This window comes from Gigantopelta aegis, chromosome 7, assembly GCF_016097555.1.
Source record: "Gigantopelta aegis isolate Gae_Host chromosome 7, Gae_host_genome, whole genome shotgun sequence".
Classification (NCBI taxonomy): domain Eukaryota; kingdom Metazoa; phylum Mollusca; class Gastropoda; order Neomphalida; family Peltospiridae; genus Gigantopelta; species Gigantopelta aegis.
The window spans coordinates 47,176,983-47,196,024 of record NC_054705.1 but is presented as its reverse complement, the minus strand read 5'-3'; the positions used below and the strand labels follow the sequence as shown (position 1 = coordinate 47,196,024).

Here is a 19,042-nt window from a genome sequence, read left to right as displayed (position 1 = left end):
TTTTCAAGTTCGTTGCATCGGTCTTTGAAGGTAAGTTTTTATACTTTTTTTTTAATCTGAAAATGTCACTGTTTTTTGGGACAGATAGTGCCGTATCCCTTGCATAGCGAACCTCTAGATAGAGGCGATTATTTTTCGCAGTTTCATTCGTGGTTAGATCGCTCGTGTAAGTTTCTACTTGTTCACATGATGTGAATGGTCCTCCCAAAGCTTTCAACGTATCTAGGTTTCTGTTCCTTCTCCGATCGACAGCCACATTTGCAATCTCTTTGTTTTTTAGTCCTTGTTTCATTACGTCCTCTTGTTTTTTGCTCCAGGCTTCCATAATTTCAGGAATTTTTCCTCCGCATTGTACAAGTTTAGTGTATTTAGTATAGAATCCTGACGGCTGGGTTTCTATTAAATCAGCTGACTTATATTTCACTTGAACTGACGATGCACATGCCAGTTGTTTAGCATCTCTTCTCTGAAATTCATAATTTATGAAGCCAACACTGCGCTCGGCTGTTAGATTGTGTATGGGTGCTTTCTCCAGCTTTTCACTGTCCATGCGTTCGAGGGCATATTCTGATGCTTCATTATGACCTACACCAAATCCAAACATACCAATATGGGCTGGGACCCACTCGAGGACAACAGACACCTGTTTGACAACTAATTTATTATAATTACAAACTTTCCGAATTTATACGATTTACTGTATTCTGATTGGCTGACGTCGCTAAAAAACCAAGCTTTATCCTTCGATAAACCTCATAAAAATACGTCATCACGGAAGACCAAGATCGATTGGAACTATTTTTAGCTGGATGGGCGAGAATCCCAATGACCCAGTTCGGTGATCGTTTTAAAAATAGAACAAGGAAGTGACCTTTTTTCTCGATTAAAAAAATAAGGTAAACTGGATGAGATATTCATGTTATAAAAAAAAAAAATTACATAGAGAATACTAAACGAGTCCCCGTGAGAGACCGTTTATATTACAACGAGTGTGTTTTCGATCGTACATCACGAGCGGAAGCGAGTGATGTACGATCGACAACACACGAGTTGTAATATAAACGGTCTCTCACGGGGACGAGTATAGTATTCTATTTATTACAACGCACTACATTATTAATTTGAGTCGCCAAATATATTTTTTGTCTCTCACTAAACAGGGCACTGAACGTAAACAAAACAGCGGAGTGATTCAGAGGGCATAACCCTTCTTTGCCTATGCACTCTTTTTATACTATTAAAGTATTTACGCTTTCGCAATGTCATAGAGTCCCTCCATCCCAAAAATAAAACTAATTAAAACAAATAACACACACTAGTAGTAAACAGCTGTAAATTGTAAAGCATGTGTATACTAAAAAGCAAACAAATACATAGGAATTGAAATAATTAGTTTTGAATTTGAATGACGTCGGTATTCCAATGACGTCACTTTGCATCGCCTTACAATAACTATAAATTGGGTACATGACGTTTCCGTTTTAAGAATGCTGGAAAAATTTCAGTGCAAAATTGCTATTGATTTGGGTTTTTTTTTAACAACACACCTGAATGTCTTTGAAGAAAATCTTGTGATTAAAACATTGTACCTTTTACTAAATATGGCTTTCAAGTGAAATTACGGTAAGATATGCTACATTTATTATGTACAAAGCCAAAACAAGGGTGCGAAAAGTGATCGGAGGTCATGACCTCTCAAAAAGCATATCTCACATTGTGGGATATGAAAAATCTCTCACGGGTATCTCCGTCACCACGGTGTAATAAAATATTTTTTTTATCAGAAAGTTTGTAATTATTTGTTTTTATTTTGTAAAAAAACAAACCCAAACCATTAAGTCAGGGGATTTGACCAAAATAAATTCTTATCTCACTGCTGATGATGATGCCGAAATTCTAATGTACAAAGTGTGGTATACTTTGGCAATACATTTTGTAACGCGGGGTATTGAGTTCCATCACCAATTAAATGTGCAGTCACTTGAATTTTGCGTTGACTATTCAAACAGAGAATATGTAAAATTGTCCCACGAAACGCAACAAAAAAACGTCCAGGGTGGGTTACAAAACTGCGAAGCATTTTCTGATAAAATAATTTATGCCTCTGGGGATAAAAATTGCCCTATTGCTGCTATAAGAAATTTTTTGAGCCACCTTCATCCAGAATCCAAAGCACTGTTCAATAGGCCCCAAAAATCCATTGTAAACCATATCTGGTATACCACCAAACCAATCAGTAAAACAATTTTTTCACATTTCATGCCAAAGCTGTCAAAACGATGTAATTGCAGTGCAATATACACAGGGCATTGTCTTAGGGCAACTGCCATTCAAATGCTAAGCGATGCTGGAATAGAACTTCGACACATAATGCTAATGTCCGGCCATAAAAACGAAGCAAGTGTCCGCAGTTACAGTAGAGAATGCTCGTCGGAACAAAAACGACACATTAGCGACACGCTTGCACAAAACGCACATGGTGCTAATTTTACATTATGTAAATGTGAAGAAATTCCAGCCGCATTGGGCCGTGCGCCAGATGAAATTCCTTCTGTAACTATTGAAAACACACAATCGAATAGCACATCCATGTCAGCACAATTCTCTTCCTTATCACACGGCTTCTTGTCCAAAAGCACTTTCAATAACTGTCAGATTTCAATAAACATGCATTAGAAATAACCGCACAACACCAACAGTCACTACACGTAAACAAAAGTTAATATCAAGGTCACTTTGCGATAGAAAAACACGACAAATCTGCACATGAAATTGTTTCATTTTTTAAAAAGAAGTTATACGTTGTTGCAATATTTCGTTTCCTATTTCCTTTCATGTTCAATTAAATTAAGGACTATATAAGAATTGTTTTCTTAATTATTCATTTATTATGAAAGAAAAGAGCGCCGATTGGTACTGTCGTACAATATAGAGCTAAATTTGTACGTGTTTAAGTGAAAAAATAGTTCTAATTAATAAATGATTTATTACTTTCAGTTTTGACTTGATGATAAAATTACGGAAGAACAGTTGTATTGTGAATATATATATATAAGTTAAAATAAAGATATATACACTCTTTTTGTTGATTCAATACTAATTTTTATTTTTAGACGGACAATTACCAATAGTATGTATACATGTATTCCTACGCTTATTTACAGAAAATGGTTGACGGTAAGAACGAAAGAAATTATTTTTGACTGTTTTAAGATACACTTCTTGTACAGTTTGTAATTATAAGAATTCTTTCTCATTTTTTAGGAATTTATCGATGTATAAAAGTCACAAATGTAGTATAAAATCGCGTAGCGACGCGATTTTATACCATTTGTGACTTTTATACATCGATAAATTCCTAAAAAATGAGAAACAATTCTTATATAGAATTTAAATATTTCTTTAATAATTTCCGGTCTGACGCCATTAGTTCCAGAGATAGCCTGGAGGGCGCTAAGGCTGTCAGAGAAAACCACATATCTAAGAGGGCTATGAAGTTTATGATAGCTGTCTATCCACACCAACGCATAAAGGATGGCCATTAACACGGTTGTATAAACTGATATATGATCTGTTACCCTAGCCCTAACGGTAACAGGTTTACTTTGGATGTTTTTGTTTTTGACAATAAAGGCCATTCCTGTCCTGCCGGTGGTTGTGTCCTTTGACCCGTGTGTATATACTTGTATAACATCAGGGTAAAAGTCATCAACCACCGCACGAAATAGAATATTTAGGTCTTTATGTTTTTCTATTTTAAGAATTTCATTGCGTATGTGGAATTTAATAATAGGGGTGCCAATCTGCCATGGAAATTCAAAATTAATATTAGCCCTGCTAATCAGCAGATCAGCAACGCCAAAATCAACTAAAATTTTATATAGATAAGAGATTATAGATGTGTGGTTATCCCTGACAGTGACTAGCTTATCAGCTTTAGTTAAATTGCCGTTGAGCAGGCAAGGGACCCTGTTGTTGTTGCGGCGGCGAAGCGTAAGGCCACTACACCTGCCATCCAGCCAGATACGGACAAGCCGCCGAGCCGACAACGTTTGGTTTGATGCATAAGAAAAAGGTAAAAGTGTTTTGTGTGCAATTTACAAATCAATCACCTCAGAAATATATAATTTGTAGTAAATTCATAGTATGAAAAAGGCGTTACCTGTGGGACGGACTATAAAAATAAATCAGTCTCACGGAATGTTCAACCATATTTCAAATTCCAAGAACCACCAACTCTTTCTTTTTCATACACTAAAACAATAGCGTCTAAAATATTTCAATTACACCCGCATTCCATACAGAGCATTGATTTGAGCAGTCTCAACATATCATTCTCTGTATGTGGATAATTGTCTATACAATTGTCCTGTCTACCAGGAGGACCAGAGAAAATTATGTTTTTCATCCAATAACCGATGATTCATAAATCAATGTCCTCTAGTGATGTCCCTAACACAAACAAACTTTGACGGTCAGTGTGCATACCATAACAAATTTATTCTGCTACTTAAGACGGGCACGCGTCGGTATGTCTTTTGCAGTTCACCTGGTTTCATAAACACTCGGAGAGGCGTAATAAAATGCCTTTGTATGAGGGCTGATGAAGAGGTCTGATAAAGTACTCCCCTATTATAAAGCGAATGAATCAATGGCTGAATGACGGCAACAAAGAAAACGTCGACAATGTGCTAAAGAAATACAAATGAATGAAAATCATCACAGGAGGAGGAGGGTCCTTCTTTAAAATAAATACATATGCCTAATACGTGCACGTCACAAGATTACTTCATGCTTCCTGCACCGCCTGTAGGATGACTACCACTCCCATGACTGGCTTGACAGAATGAAGCTTGTTCGCAACCCCATCATTCCAATCACCTTGCTAAGTCGAAAGGATATATCGGTTAATATATTTAAAATCACTGAGGTGAACACCAACACTGGCATGGGACAAATTAAAAACAGACTTGGCGGCAGAATCTGCCTTTTTATTGCCATTAATGCCAACATGGCTCGGTATCCAACACAATATAACACCTTTATTGGCAATGGATAAAAAGACACACTTTCGTACCGCCATCCCAACCAAGGGATGGTCCACTTCCTGTACTGTACTGTATGGAGATAGGAAAGCGAGTCTGTACAGATAATATATGTGGATGCGCATGAATCCTTAATGTCTTTCAGGGCCTTAATGATAGCCCATATTTCTGCAGTAAATATGGATGCCGAATTGGGCAATCTCATGTAAATTATTGTGTCTGATGGAAAAGCAGTAACACAAGCCACATAATTCCCATCCCGTGATCCCTCTGTGTAAACAGGAATGTAATCAAGATACCTGTCGTGGATTTCCAAAAAATGTTGTTTATAAATCTGTGCGATCCTTCTTCAGATGCACAAGATCGAATACAATGTTGGGTGGTTTGATACACCAATGTGGCAAGTCAAAATATGAAGGTGTTTCCAAAATATCAGTGAAATCAATGTTGGAAACTGATAAAAACTGCTTAATGCGAAGACCAAATGTTCGGATGGCATTCGGCCTCGCATCAAACAACTTTATATATTCGTTATCAAAAACCGGATTGTGTGCAGGATGTATTGGCAAAGATTTAATCTTGGTAGCATACTGAAGAGAAAGCTTTGTACGTCTGGCACCTAAACTAGGTTCGTGTGGGTCAACGTACAAGCTCTCCACATATGTTCTGAAAGCACCAAGACAAAGCCTAAGTCCCTGCTTGTGTATAAGATCTAGCATATGCAAGTAAAACTTGCATGCTGACCCATACACAATTCAGCCGTAATCAAGTTTCTACCTAACTAACGGTCAATAGTCGAATCATAACCTTTCGATCTGCTCCCCATTCAGTCTTGCCAATAACTTTTAAAATATTGAGGGCCTTTAAACCCTTCTTTTTAACATATTTTAAATGGGGCACAAAAGGTAGCCTCCTGACAAATGTAATCCCAGAAATGTGGTCTCCTAAAAAACTGGAATCGGATTTTTGTCCAAAAATAATAGCCTATGCGTATTGTGTGTCGTTAAACATTAATTGATTCTTTGAAAAGAGCTATCTTTTGAAAACTCTGTGAAGAGACCATTGAATAAGAATGAACTTCTATATGTAATCTATAACTAACAGGTAGGTTTGAATTGAAAAATATGCATTTCAATAAAGGTATTAAAGTTGTAATCTCGAGTGTATGTATTTTTTCAATCTAATTAAAATTAGCTCCACTATTACATGTGGATCTAACACCAGCCAGTTGGAGCTCATGTCCACCAATCAAAACTTTACTTGCAGAATCCTGCCAGTGATTTAAAAATAATTTGAAAACATTCCGATTTATCCTGAGGGTATACGACATATGGTGACAGTGGCCAGTTACGTGTAGGCGGTGGCGTAGAGGGAGATGGAGGTCAGTCTGCGGGCGTCTCGCACATCGGCGCGTTGAGAGCATCCCTCGGTGTTGACGGCGGGTCCGGATGAGCTGGTCCTTTTGTCTTGGGCCGAGCCGGGGGCGGCGACGCAGAAGGGACCGCCGCTGGCGGTTGAGCCGCCAGTTTTGTTCCCCCCTGAGCCGCTCCAGGCGCACGTTTCTTCTTCCTCCGTCCTCTTCCCTTCCTCTTCTGCGAGTCCGAGTCGCCGTACACCAAAGTCACAGTTGCCCGTGACCCGGTGTACGCGACGCGAAACTCCAGCAACGATCCAAAGCTTGCAATCAAGCCCCCCAGGTGAGGGGGGGGGGGGGGGGGGGGGAGTCGAGAGCACAGGCGACAGCGTCCAGCTTCATCGAGAGTTAGCTTGGAAGTGTACAATGTATGAAATTTGTCTTGTTATTTAGTTTATGTATTCATTACATAATTAATTACTACGGGACAGACATCGGTTCTATGGCGATGCATGCAACTTCGCCACGGTGTGTAAAAACCTGAACATATAACAGAACACTTGCGATCATACGAAAACAAAAGAAACGGATCCACAATTCTCTTCATAAGTTCTTTTTATACGCTTTCACGTGCAATATTTCACTAAATACTATTTGGCTACCAGTAATCTGTGACACATTCATGACATTAATATTAATTAATTAATATACCGACCGATCTTGTTTTATTGAAGTACGTTAAACTATAAAAAATGTAAATTTTTACAAACCATTGTTAGATTTTGCAGCGAAAAGTTCGATCTTAATAGTAATGTAAGCGTAATGCAGAACGATATCCAGTCTGTGTGCGTGTGTGTGTGATAATGCTGTCAATTGCTGTACTAGATATAGTAACTTTATTTACACTGATGAATATATTTATCATGTTTTGTAAAGTAGACAAGCCATAAAGTAGGGCTATGCTTAAAAAGGAAGTAGAAAAATTCTGCCACTTATGTGGATTGATTGATACTTTTATTATTGAATACATAACATTCCAATAGATAATATATTTGTTTGAAAATGGCCTTTTCGCGTGCTTTAAACTATTGTTTTGAAAGGGGCGTTCGCGAGCTTAAAAATGGAAATACCAGAAATTTCCGGAAAAAATATTTCCATTAGGTTGGTTGCCCTGTACATCAATATACAGGGGCGTAGGCTGGGGGGGGGGGGGTGTGTGTGTTCGGACGACCCTCCCCACGCTTGAAGCAAATGGTCCGCTTTCAGTACTAAAACATACATGTATATAAATATGGAGTTTCGGATGCAAAAACAAAATAGGAAAAGGTCCACTTGGTTCATATTCGACCCCCCACCCCCACCCCCACTCCAGCTCCAGATCACGCTACGCCCCTGATATATATATATATATATATATATCCCCCCCCCCCCCCCCCCCCCCCCCCCCCCGGCTACGCCAGTTACTATCAGCCATTAAAGAGCCATTTTACCCAAATAAATGCAGTTTTTGTCATTTATTCCAAAATGATTATGCTACTACATATATTGTATACTATTACTGTAATTATGTCATATCTGTTTTAGCGAATTTGGCAAATGTATCATTTGGGACGAAACGACGCGAATTCTCCGCGGAACATTCACTTCCGGTTTTATTTGTATTTGCGTAGTAAGACAAACAAGCCCAGTCTATGTGTAAAAAAGGAACGTGTTCGGCATTGTTATCAAGTTTTAACAGGTACGAAACGAGTGTCTGCCAGTGGCGTAGGCAGGGGTGTGCTGCACGGGGACCATGCCCTCCATGAAACGTTTTTTGTTTTACTGTATTATATTTTACATTCGAGTTTATTTTTATGAACTAGCCCATACATAGCTCGAGTGACCTCCAGCCTTCCTCGAGGTATCAACCGGCCTCGGTGGCGTCGTGGAAAGCCATCGGTCTATAGGCTGGTAGGTACTGGTTTCGGATCCCAGTCGATGCATTGGATTTTTAATCCAGATACCGACTCCAAACCCTGAGTGAGTACTCCGCAAGGCTCAATGGGTAGGTGTAAACCACTTGCACCGACCAGTGATCCATAACTGGTTCAACAAAGGCCATGGTTTGTGCTATCCTGCCTGTGGGAAGCGCAAATAAAAGATCCCTTGCTGCTAATCGGAAGAGTAGCCCATGTAGTGGCGACAGCGGGTTTCCTCTCAAAATCTGTGTGGTCCTTAACCATATGTGTGACGCCATATAACCGTAAATAAAATGTGTTGAGTGCGTTGTTAAATAAAATATTTCTTTCTTTTTTCCTCGAGGTATCAGGTGTGTTTGTGTGTGTGTGTGTGTGTGTGTGTAAATACTTTTGTTTGTATACATGGTGCTAATTATGCATCAGTTCATTTGAAAATTGATATTCTACAAGCTATTTACTGGTATGAATGTAATGTCTATCTGTATTGAGTCATTGACAAAAGTTTTAGCGATGGGTGTTTTGGTAAAACGCGGACCAGACCGGAATGCTTGACAAACTTAATTTATCCTTTAAAAAAAACACGAAACAAAGTTTTCGTCCATTGTACATGTATATATCAGAAATATATATTTTTTCATACAGTAACAGTGGCCTTAAAAATGGAAAATGACGAACTGCACATGCGCGGTACGATATATTTTGCAAACGCATGCGCCTGAACGCAGTTAGAAACGTACTCTTTCCTGTTTTTCGGAGGGTGTTTCACTTTTATTTACTAGAATGGATTTGTTTTACGTCCACATTGTTGATTTTTTACGTTAGCTGATTGCATGCAATATATTTTGTGTCGTGTATCATAACTGAAAAATGTAGAATAGTATTTCCGTAAATATTGTATTCATGTTTTTGTTGTTAGGTGAACTCAGTTTTATTGATAATATTAATAATTATTGATAATAATATCAATATTTACAGCCCTCCCCTTATTGATAATAATATTGATATGTACCATCGAATCATAGTCACATAGTCATTTCGTACCATATAGTCACTTCGAATTCAATTCGTATAATACTGTACGCCTGGTCATTTCATAGTGCAGGGTGCATATTAAGTCAATAACCACACGGCTGTTCGGTCTAGTCATTTTGTACCCTAGTCATTTTGTTCCATTGTAAAAAGTCATTTCTTACTCTAGTCATTTCATACCCATGGGGCCATTCAAATATTATGTAATGCTTGAGGGGATGGGTATAGGTTGAAATATTATGTAGGGTTACAGGGGGTGGGTGACCATGGGCTATTTAACCATTATGTAACACTTTTTTATTACTAAAATCTTTTGTTAAATTGTTTTCATAAACACTCTTGTCACAGCGACAATGTTCACGGCGACAATGTTTAACGTAGGTAGTTATAGTTAGACGTCTACACACAATAATGATTATAAATAGTTAAAATGCATATCTGCACTTTCCCAAATCGCAAAACAGTCCATTAAAATTATATTATATATATTTTTTGGGGGGTGGGTGTGGATGGTCTAGTGTTATGTAATATGTTTTGGGGTGGATGGTCTAGTGTTATGTAATATTTTTTGGGGTGGATGGTCTAGTGTTATGTAATATTTTTTGGGGTGGATGGTCTAGTGTTATGTAATATTTTTGGGGTGGATGGCCAAGTGTTACGTAATATTTTTGGGGGTGGATGGTCTAGTGTTACGTAATATTTTTGGGGGTGGATGGTAGTGTTATGTAATATTTTTTGGGGTGGATGGTCTAGTGTTATGTAATATTTTTTGGGGTTGATGGGCAAGTGTTATGTAATATTTTTGGGGGTGGATGGTAAAGTGTTATGGAGCGTTAAGGGGGGAGTATTTGACAAAAATAGCGTTAAAGGTAGGGTCAACTCAAACAAGAGCCTTATGTGTTGGAAAAATGCATACTGGACAACCAACACATACTGACACTTTAAGAAATGAAAAATGCGTAATTTTAGAGTTAATAAAAAAACATGATTATTCCTGCTAACTGAGGGCAGCCATTTTGTTTCGTTTTTTGTATAGTATAGCTGGCCTCAGACCACAATTAATTTCGCTATATGTTTCTATATAGCCTTAGTGGCTATAACATTTTTATTAATATCAGCAGGCCCGTGAAGTTTTGTATGTACCTTTGCCTGCATGGGGGACACACACCCTGAAAAGGACAACCCCTGTTGTCCAGCTCTTTCTCCCAGCATATTGGTTTAAACAGACACACCCTCTAAACCAGGCCGGAGTACACCCATTTTACACAAAAAGCACTACTTTTGCATGGGCCGGAATTACCACAAACAAGTCTTCAATGTCAACAAGTTACACATGTTTACAAACTACATGCTATCCCCTGTCACTTCAGTCAAACAGTTGCCACTTCATAGCTGTCTGCCATGAAATAATCACAGTCAAACAGCAGACTACTTGCGCGGTGAAACTTCCTGATTTTCGACAACCAAATGGGAAGATAACTGTAATCTGAGGCCAGCTTGGGGCGAAGTGACATCAGCTCCGTCCATACACAGTGTAAACAAACGCTCTAATTTATGACAAGGTGCTTCGCTTTCATCAACCTGACTTGTAAAACAACATAAATGACTTGATTGTATAATAAACTATTTAACTAAATATATTTTAACTTGCATCAATAGAACGAAATGAAGTTATAGTATTTTTCTTTTTTTTTAAATCCAAAGAAAAAATGCATATTATTAGGCCTGTTGGTAAGGTACGTTTGAGCAAAAACGACCACTCACGATACCGGTGATACTTTTCTTTTCTTTGGGACTACGTAATTGGTCAGTTTTGTGATTTTAGATGGGAAAGTCTACTTAAGCAAGAGTTTTACAGAATTACTGACAGTAATAAGACAGGGCAGCTGGTAATTGCCATTACGAATAGAGGGGTATCCGTGCGGTTATAACACAATACCCTGTGATCTTAATAAAAGAGGCACATCATTTTAGTGTGTCTAGACAGTGTCTGGGGACCATCTAAATTTACAATCAGGAACCACAGGTAGAGGCCACGGAAAGAAAATACCAATTAACCAAGAAAACACTGATTATTATTTCAGTACATGGGTTAATTTATGTACAAAACATAATAGTTATTTCAGCACTTTGACAATGGTGGTTTATTTTGTATTGAAAAATAATATATAATTGTTACTGGCTTACTGGAATGACTATTATTACAGAACATTGCGATGCATCTGCAAAAATCAGGTATGTTTTGTTTCTTCAGTTCGAAGACTAATTCCTGACTTGACACGTTAGGTATTACGTAACCACCAGCTCACCAGAGGGCGTATTCACTGCACCTGTTATATATAATAGCCATCACATTTAACCGTTTTATTAATTAACTATAATATTATACTTGTTGATATTAAGCAATAATGTGCATTATATATTGTTGAATATATGCATACCAGGCCAAATGCCTTAATTTAAGTAATATTTGAATGGCTCCCAGTCATTTCATACCAGTACATAGCGTTACGTATTATTTGAATGGCTCCTAGTCATTTCATACCAGTACATAGCCTTACGTAATATTTTGAATGGCTCTCAGTCATTTCGTATTACATTACATTATGCATTACAATTTTCTTGTTCTAGCTGATATAGTGGTGACCACCTTGGATGTAAATGCTGTTGCAATGTCTTAATTAGCTGTGAGTAGTTCATAATTAATCTTCTGATCCCTAAACCACTGTCACGAACATCAACACTTTCGTCATTGTTGATAAAGTATTGGACATATCTCCGTTCTGTTTTGACAGTCATCTTGGACGCCATCTTGAATATTTAAAAATGCTCGCGGATCATTAATCAGCACTTCCAAAAGATACAAAAATCACAAAGAACATTGTGCGTACCGATCTACAGGATTTATAAGTGCTTTGGCAAACACTAAAACACGGACTTCTCAGATTTTTTGACCACCTCAATGATAAGTGTTAAAAAATGTGATAATTAGCTAAAGCTACCCTATTGAACAGTCCATTAATCATTTTTGTTTTGTCCTAGGTTGTTCTAAAACAATTATGACAGTTTTGTTTTTGGTGCCCTCAGATGGTACCAATTTTTGGTCTGGCTCGTGAACTAATAATAATTATCTCGCCTTCATGTAAAATACTCGAAATTCATTGGTTATTTCGCCTTGGACAAAACCCTTATACACTGCGTGGGCAGAGTTAAATGTCTTATTCCACACCTGCAATATCTGACTATTGTAATAATATAGGTAATTTTGAATTTGAATTACGTCAGTATTCCACCCAACATTGTATTCGATCTTGTGCATCTGAAGAAAGATCGCACAGATGCACTTATTTATAAACAACATTTTTTGGAAATCCACGACAGGTATCTTGATTACATTCCTCTTTACACAGAGGGATCACGGGATGGGAATTATGTGGCTTGTTTTACTGCTTTTCCATCAGACACAATAATTTACATGAGATTGCCCAATTCGACATCCATATTTACTGCAGAAATATGGGCTATCATTAAGGCCCTGAAAGACATTAAGGATTCATGCGCATCCACATATATTATCTGTACAGACTCGCTTTCCTATCTCCATACAGTACAGCACAGGAAGATGGACCATCCCTTGGTTGGGGATGGCGGTACGAAAGTGTGTCTTTTTATCCATTGCTAATAAAGGTGTTATATTGTGTTGGGTACCGAGCCATGTTGGCATTAATGGCAATAAAAAGGCAGATTCTGCTGCCAAGTCTGTTTTTAATTTGTCCCATGCCAGTGTTGGTGTTCACCTCAGTGATTTTAAATATAATATTAACGATATATCCTTTCGACTTAACAAGGTGATTGGAATGATGGGGTTGCGAACAAGCTTCATCCTACAGGCGGTGCAGGAAGCATGAAGTAATCTTGTGACGTGCACGTATTAGGCATATGCATTTATTTTAAAGAAGGACCCTCCTCCTCAGTGTTTGGTGGAGTGTAATCATCTGAAGCCGACGAGGAATGTTCTATTTAGCAACAGAAATGTTTTGCTATATTTTAAATTCCACCCAGAATTATTTTTAAAGTTTTTAAAAGACAGATTTCTATTACAAAGTTTTAAAATATACGAACTTGATTATTGTATTATACTTTTCCCCACAGCTCCTTACACTGTGGTTTTACACAATGATATATACTCTTCAAAAAAAGAAACGCAAAAGGGTACAAATGGGTTATAACTCCGATTTTATGTTTCCTACCGGTTCATGCTTTGTGAATATAAGGTCATTGCATGCTCCAAACACATTCCCACGGTTACATTCGATAAAACGCAGCTACTGTACAATAAAGTTCCAAAATGTGAATATTCGAAAAAACGCAGCCACGTGCAAACCATGTCACCACTGCACGTGCGTTGTCTGCACGCGCAACATGAACACCGACAGTATAAAAGTGCAGGGTGTTCGCTTGCCTGGCCTCTGTATCTGGCCGACAGTTGACAATCCAGGACATGCCACGTCTCAGTGAACCGCAGAGAAACAATGCCATCGGCCGACTAGACGCAGGCGAATCCAGAACGGCCGTTGCCAGGGCATTCCATGTGTCCCCAAGCACCATCTCCAGACTGTGGGACCGTTACCAGCAACATGGATCAACACGTGACCTCCCTAGATCCGGTCGACCACGGGTCACTACCACCGGGCAGGACCGCTACACCCGGGTACGCCACCTTCGGGAACGATTGACTACTGCCACCTCCACAGCCGCAGCAATACCAGGTTTGCGCAGGATATCCGACCAGACCGTACGGAACCGCCTACGTGAGGTAGGAATTCGTGCCAGACGTCCAGTTCGAGGTGTCATCTTAACACCACAACACCGTCGACTCCGACTGCAGTGGTGCCAGATTCATCGACAATGGCCTCAACTGCGATGGAGACAGGTGTGGTTCAGTGACGAGTCCCGATTTCTGCTCCGACGTCATGATGGAAGATGTCGCGTGTATAGGCGTCATGGTGAACGTTGTGCGGCAAACTGCGTGCAGGAAGTGGACAGATTCGGCGGGGGTAGTGTCATGGTGTGGGCAGCCATCTCACACACTGGCAGAACTGACCTGGTCCACGTGCAGGGCAACCTGAATGCACAGGGCTACATTGACCAGATCCTCCGGCCACACATCGTTCCAGATATGGCCAACGCCAACGCAGTGTTCCAACATGACAACGCCAGGCCTCACACAGCACGTCTCACAACGGCTTTCCTACAGAACAACAACATTAATGTCCTTCCTTGGCCATCGATATCACCGGATTTGAACCCAATTGAGCATCTATGGGACGAGTTGGACCGACGCCTCCGACAGCGACAACCACAGCCCCAGACCCTGCCCGAGCTGGCAGCAGCCTTGCAGGCCGAGTGGGCCACCATCCCCCGGGACGTCATCCGTACTCTGATTGCTTCAATGGGCAGGCGGTGCCAGGCAGTTGTCAACACACGCGGAGGCCACACCCGGTATTGACTCCAGATGACCTTAACCTTGGTGGTGTGTCCTATCACTTACTCACAATGGACTAGAGTGAATTGTGAACAATCCTGCAACATTTGGTAATTATCGGACTCACCATTCAATAATTAAATCAATTCTCCAAATGTTACGACAATGTGGTTTTGCGTTTCTTCTTTTGAAGAGTATATATTGATTTAAGATTTTACTGATGCAACTTCTATTGGATATGGAACTAATTAAGGTGTAAAGGCTCGTAATGACGTTATCCAATCGAGCAAATGATCTAACTGATTTTGTAACCTGCATTGCGGAATATACAATTTTAACCCACTTTGCGGAATGCATAGTTCTGCAGTGCTGGATTTTAACCCACTCTGTGGAATGCATAGTTCTGCAGTGCTGGATTTTAACCCACTCTGCGGAAGGCATAGTTCTGCAGTGCTGGATTTTACCTCGCTCTGCGGAATGCATAGTTCTGCAGTTCTGGATTTTAACCCACTCTGCAGAATGCATAGTTCTGCAGTGCTGGATTTTACCTCGCTCTGCGGAATGCATAGTTCTGCAGTGCTGTATTTTACCTCGCTCTGCAGAATGCACAGTTCTGCAGTGCTGGATTTTACCTCGCTCTGCGGAATGCATAGTTCTGCAGTGCTGGATTTTAACCCACTCTGCGGAATGCATAGTACTGCAGTGCTGGATATTAACCAGTATTGCTCGGTTTTAGCAGGGTATAAATATGGATCCTGCAATGACTTGTCAGTTTCGGTCAATCATTCGCCCCGAAAGGTGGGTTGGGTTTATTTATAGAATACTAAATTATACAGGTTTTATATATGTGAATATTATATTGTAGAGACCACACTCACAACCTTAATGATTAGATAATTAATAAAGATTAAAGGGTATTATTTTCAGCATTTATTATTGATAGAATTTAGGGAGACAGACAGCACCTATTACACAGAAGAGGGGTACGGAATTTAAAATATTCCAAAACATTTCCTTTGCTAAATAGAACATTCCTCCTCGGCTTCAGATGATTACACTCCACCAAACACTGAGGAGGAGGGTCTTTCTTTAAAATAAATGAATGCGTCAAATACATATGCCTAATACGTGCACGTCACAAGACTACTTCATGCTTCCTGTACCGCCTGTAGGATGACTACCACTCTCCCATGACTGGCTTGACAGAATGAAGCTTGTTCGCAACCCCATCATTCCAATCACCTTGCTAAGTCGAAAGGATATATCGGTTAATATATTTAAAATCACTGAGGTGAACACCAACACTGGCATGGGACAAATTAAAAACAGACTTGGCGGCAGAATCTGCCTTTTTATTGCCATTAATGCCAACATGGCTCGGTACCCAACACAATATAACACCTTTATTAGCAATGGATAAAAAGACACACTTTCGTACCGCCATCCCAACCAAGGGATGGTCCAGCTTCCTGTACTGTACTGTATGGAGATAGGAAAGCGAGTCTGTACAGATAATATATGTGGATGCGCATGAATCCTTAATGTCTTTCAGGGCCTTAATGATAGCCCATATTTCTGCAGTAAATATGGATGCCGAATTGGGCAATCTCATGTAAATTATTGTGTCTGATGGAAAAGCAGTAACACAAGCCACATAATTCCCATCCCGTGATCCCTCTGTGTAAACAGGAATGTAATCAAGATACCTGTCGTGGATTTCCAAAAAATGTTGTTTATAAATCTGTGCGATCCTTCTTCAGATGCACAAGATCGAATACAATGTTGGGTGGTTTGATACACCAATGTGGCAAGTCAAAATATGAAGGTGTTTCCAAAATATCAGTGAAATCAATGTTGGAAACTGATAAAAACTGCTTAATGCGAAGACCAAATGTTCGGATGGCATTCGGCCTCGCATCAAACAACTTTATATATTCGTTATCAAAAACCGGATTGTGTGCAGGATGTATTGGCAAAGATTTAATCTTGGTAGCATACTGAAGAGAAAGCTTTGTACGTCTGGCACCTAAACTAGGTTCGTGTGGGTCAACGTACAAGCTCTCCACAGATGTTCTGAAAGCACCAAGACAAAGCCTAAGTCCCTGCTTGTGTATAAGATCTAGCATATGCAAGTAAAACTTGCATGCTGACCCATACACAATTCAGCCGTAATCAAGTTTCTACCTAACTAACGGTCGATAGTCGAATCATAACCTTTCGATCTGCTCCCCATTCAGTCTTGCCAATAACTTTTAAAATATTGAGGGCCTTTAAACCCTTCTTTTTAACATATTTTAAATGGGGCACAAAAGGTAGCCTCCTGACAAATGTAATCCCAGAAATGTGGTCTCCTAAAAAAAACTAGAATCGGATTTTTGTCCAAAAATAATAGCCTATGCGTATTGTGTGTCGTTAAACATTAATTGATTCTTTGAAAAGAGCTATCTTTTGAAAACTCTGAAGAGACCATTGAATAAGAATGAACTTCTATATGTAATCTATAACCAACGGGTAGGTTTGAATTGAAAAATATGCATTTCAATAAAGGTATTAAAGTTGTAATCTCGAGTGTATGTATTTTTTCAATCTAATTAAAATTAGCTCCACTATTACATGTGGATCTAACACCAGCCAGTTGGAGCTCATGTCCACCAATCAAAACTTTACTTGCAGAATCCTGCCAGTGATTTAAAAATAATTTGAAAACATTCCGATTTATCCTGAGGGTATACGACATATGGTGACAGTGGCCAGTTACGTGTAGGCGGTGGCGTAGAGGGAGATGGAGGTCAGTCTGCGGGCGTCTCGCACATCGGCGCGTTGAGAGCATCCCTCGGTGTTGACGGCGGGTCCGGATGAGCTGGTCCTTTTGTCTTGGGCAGAGCCGGGGGCGGCGACGCAGAAGGGTCCGCCGCTGACGTTTGAGCCGCCAGTTTTGTTCCCCCCTGAGCCGCTCCTGGCGCACGTTTCTTCTTCCTCCGTCCTCTTCCCTTCCTCTTCTGCGAGTCCGAGTCGCCGTACACCAAAGTCACGGTTGCCTGTGACCCGGTGTACGCGACGCGAAACTCCAGCAACGATCCAAAGCTTGCAATCAAGCCCCCCAGGTGAGCAGGGGGGAGGGGTTGGGGGTTGGCAAGTCGAGAGCACAGGCGACAGCGTCCAGCTTCATCGAGAGTTAGCTTGGAAGTGTACAATGTATGAAATTTGTCTTACTTGTTATGTAGTTTATGTATTCATTACATAATTAATTACTACGGGACAGACATCGGTTTTATGGCGATGCTTGCAACTTCGCCACGGTGTGTAAAAACCTGAACATATAACAGAACACTTGCGATCATACGAAAACAAAAGAAACGGATCCACAATTCTCTTCATAAGTTCTTTTTATACGCTTTCACGTGCAATATTTCACTAAATACTATTTGGCTACCAGTAATCTGTGACACATTCATGACATTAATATTAATTAATTAATATACCGACCGATCTTGTTTTATTGAAGTACGTTAAACTATAAAAAATGTAAATTTTTACAAACCATTGTTAGATTTTGCAGCGAAAAGTTCGACTCTTAATAGTAATGTAAGCGTAATGCAGAACGATATCCAGTCTGTGTGCGTGTGTGTGTGATAATGCTGTCAATTGCTGTACTAGATATAGTAACTTTATTTACACTGATGAATATATTTATCATGTTTTGTAAAGTAGACAAGCCATAAAGTAGGGCTATGCTTAAAAAGGAAGTAGAAAAATTCTGCCACTTATGTGGATTCAGGGCCGTACCCTGACCAAAATCCATGGGGGGGGGGCACTAAATTTTATAAATAATTTTTAACATACTATAAAGATTAAACATTTCTATGCTATTACTGGAGATATATAAAATAAAAAAAAAGGACAAGATTCTCAAGCTGCCCCCCCCCCCCCTGCCCCCCGGATGGTACGGCCCTGGGATTGATTGATACTTTTATTATTGAATACATAACATTCCAAGAGATAATATATTTTTTTGAAAATGGCCTTTTCGCGTGCTTTAAACTATTGTTTTGAAAGGGGCGTTCGCGAGCTTAAAAATGGAAATACCAGAAATTTCCGGAAAAATATTTCCATTAGGTTGGTCGCCCTGTACATCAATATACAGGGGCGTAGGCTGGGGGGGGGGGGGGGG

General features: G+C 39.6%; 1 protein-coding gene across 1 annotated transcript in view; it reads left to right on the top strand.

Moving 5' to 3' along the window:
• The first annotated feature begins 3,920 nt into the window (after nt 1-3,920).
• Nucleotides 3,921-19,042, top strand: part of LOC121376819 (transcription termination factor 3, mitochondrial-like) — a 34,627-nt gene continuing 19,505 nt past the window's right edge. Inside the window, exon 1 of the mRNA XM_041504591.1 lies at nt 3,921-4,075. The gene's annotated coding sequence lies outside the window, so the exon portion shown is untranslated. The remainder of the gene's footprint in view (nt 4,076-19,042) is intronic.